This window comes from Castor canadensis, chromosome 10 (assembly GCF_047511655.1).
Source record: "Castor canadensis chromosome 10, mCasCan1.hap1v2, whole genome shotgun sequence".
In the NCBI taxonomy this organism is placed as follows: Eukaryota; Metazoa; Chordata; class Mammalia; order Rodentia; family Castoridae; genus Castor; species Castor canadensis.
In genome coordinates, this window is record NC_133395.1 from 45940267 (window position 1) to 45943401 (window position 3135).

The 3135-nt window shown below is 45.3% G+C and overlaps 1 pseudogene; it reads left to right on the plus strand.

Moving 5' to 3' along the window:
* Positions 1-942: 942 nt before the first annotated feature.
* Positions 943-2137, plus strand: LOC109680385 (Krueppel-like factor 17; annotated as a pseudogene).
* The last annotated feature ends 998 nt before the right edge of the window (positions 2138-3135 follow it).

Genomic DNA, 3135 nt, shown 5'->3' on the forward strand with positions numbered 1-3135 from the left:
CATTACCTGTGCTTAGGGACAGAGACTTGGTATTTAAAACACAAATGAACAGAACCTGGGCAAAGATGCACTTCTTATTAGTATCATAATGACCATCCAGAACCATTATACTAATGATGAGGTCCATTAGCAATAATTCACCATCTGACTTATCCAGCAGGTAACTTTGATTTTGACTCTTGTCCTGTTAGTGATGCAGCATGCTAGAAAGAAAACAGGTGTTGAGAGCAAGTTGTAGAAGGTGAACCAATGTGTTGACAAAGTTCTTTCCTAATCCTAAATCTATGCATCTGTTCTAGGATAGCATATGAAATGTTTCTTCATTCTGCTCCTGGGTGGTACTTTGTGCAGCTGAGGTAGTTAAAGATGTAGTAATCTTTTAACATAGCTTTTTTTTTTTTCACTAGCCAATTTTCTCCACTCTCAATCTAAATAGTTCAATCTGAAAGGAAGTTCTTCTGATTTAAAATTTATTTGTAGGTCTAATATTTAGTTAGTATATCTGCTGAGACTTGGTATTAAGCAAACATGAAGATAGCACCCTTCCTCTAATAGTGTTTGATTTTAGCCATAGTTTCAAAAACATTTTCCCTTTCAAGATTGCCAGTTATTACTGACACTAATTTATTAAAGAATCTATGTACCTTGAAACCCATTCATAGTTTTGCATATTCCTAGTATTAGAAGGAATAAAGGATTGATATGATTCAACCTCATTCCAGTGTAGGTGAATTGTTAGTAAAATTCCTGAAGTAAATTCACCTGCTGCTTGCACACCTAATTTTCCCTCTTACTTCAGGAAATTATATAAAAGGGAAAAAAATAATTCAAACTTAAAAGTAAGGCTACATTAAGAGGAAATATTAGGCTCCTGACTGCGACGCTGCTGTGGCAACGGGCCTTCCCTATGGTGTCCAGTGGATCTGAATTGCCACTTTTCCGATGTGCAGCTGGCCTGAGGCTGCCATGGAACAGGGAGCTGAGGAGCTGAGGTAGTGGCCCGCAGTGCACCAGCCCGCCCTGGATAATGAGAAGTCAATGTCCTTCTTGGATATGTCTCTGACTTCTGGAAACAGTGGAGTGCACACTTCTTGGAACCGTGGTCCACCAGGCATTCAATGCTATCCTCAAGGCACAGAGATGTTGAGGACCAGTTTTGTCTCTGCTGATACATCCAAGTAGAACGTGGGTGAGGCAGGGTCACAGTTCAGTATGTCACTACCTGAGCATGGTGTGCACTACTGTCCCCAAGCCACTCCCATTTCTTCCCAGATATATCAGCAGAGAGTATCTCCCTCCCAGCCTGGGTCCCAGGTGATGCCCTTAGGAGAAGCCTGTATTCCAGTAGTGGTCATGACCTTCAGTGAGAATCCAAGGATGCCTCCTAGTGGGCCACCAGTCTCAGCTTCCAGTGGGATGTTAATGATGTCCCACTCCAGTGCCCCAACAATGCCATTTTCTGGTCCCCCAACAGTGCCTTCCACCAGAGCTTCTTCAACATTTAAAACGTTATTGACACCAACCATGTCTTCCCAAGAGGCCCAGTCTGTGCTCCCATCAGTGGCTCAGTTATTGCCCCTCCAGAGATTCCTATGGACTTGAGATGCTCTCAACTGGGTCCCAATCATTGCTGAGTTTAGAAACACAGAACTCTCTTGTGAGTCAGTCAAACTCCCAGGAAGTCCCTTTTCTACCTGGACAGCCCATACCTGCTCCACAGAGAGTAGAAAACTCCAGGGCCCAGGAAAGGGCACCCAGGAGACAATCCTCAGCGTCGAGATCTTACCTCTGCATGTATAACAACTGTGGAAAGGCGTACACCAAATGCTCCCACCTCGTGAGTCACCAGCTCAAACACGCAGGGGAGAAGCCCTATAGATGCAGTTGGGAAGGCTGCACTTGGTCTTTCTTCCGTTCTGATGAGCTTGGACGACATAGGCGGATACACACCAGGTATCGACCTCATAGATGTGATCAGTGCGGCCGCCAGTTCATGAGATCTGACCATCTCAAGCAACACCAGAAGATTCATCAGCGGATGCCAGGAACCGCAGAGCCAGGATCTGCTGAGCCTGGAACCAACAATGGACAGGTGGACGGTGCTTGTGCTCCTAACCTTTATGGAGGTCCACCCTGATGGAGTGGCCATAAGGAAGAGGAGCTCCTAAAGAGGAAGATCAGAGAGAACATCTGGAGGGTTGATGACTCTTGAATACAATAAGAATCTCAATACAATGGTGTCCTTGAGGAAGAGGCAAAGCCAAAGATATGAGACCTACTTGACAAAGAGTTTGAATTAACTTATGCTAAATATATATTCATAGAAGTATAGAAAAATATGAAAATGATGTCTCACCAGTGCCTCCTGCTCTGTGGCAGGGTGCTCACCTAGCATGCTCAAGGCCCTGGGTTCAATCCCCAGCCCCACAAAAAATGTTAACATTTAGTTATCCCTCAAGCTTTGAAGTAAACTGACAGATGAATGAAGAGGGAAGAACATTCCAGGAGGAGGAAACATTGGGCAAGTGCTGAAAAAAATCAGTCCATGTACTTCTGCTACACAGAGCCAAGGCTGTGCAGACCCACAGTGAGGCGCACAGACAACTAAAAGATGTGTCAGGGAAGAATAGACTTCCCAAAGAGGTACCTGAGTTGGAGCTAGCTGCGCCTTCAATTTCTTGGACATAGACCTTTGATCATGCCCTGTGTTGGACCCTGAAGACTCAGATGTACATGAAACCATCGTCTGTGGAGCAGAAAGGTTTTAGATGTGATCTGAATGTGCTCTGTGCTATTGAGGAAAGGAACCAGGCCTCTGCAGGCTCAAACTGATTCTGAGTCTCTGGGGAAGTCCCACAGCTTTGGCTGTGCTGGCCCCTGCCTTCCATTCTACACTGACCTCATCACGCATGCTGCAAACTCAGAGTGAACATTACTAAAAAATAGGCACAAGGGGCTCCCTTGTCAGTAAATCACTGGCTCCAAGACTGAGTGAGGTTTGAGGAGTTGAAGTTTTTCATCCATGGCTGGGTACCAGACCCTTTTCACAGAGCAGGCCATGTTAGGTTCAATGGGCTAGGGCTGGTCTCTGACTTTTGTCCCACTTGATTCACACAACCAATTCTGTGGGTAGGG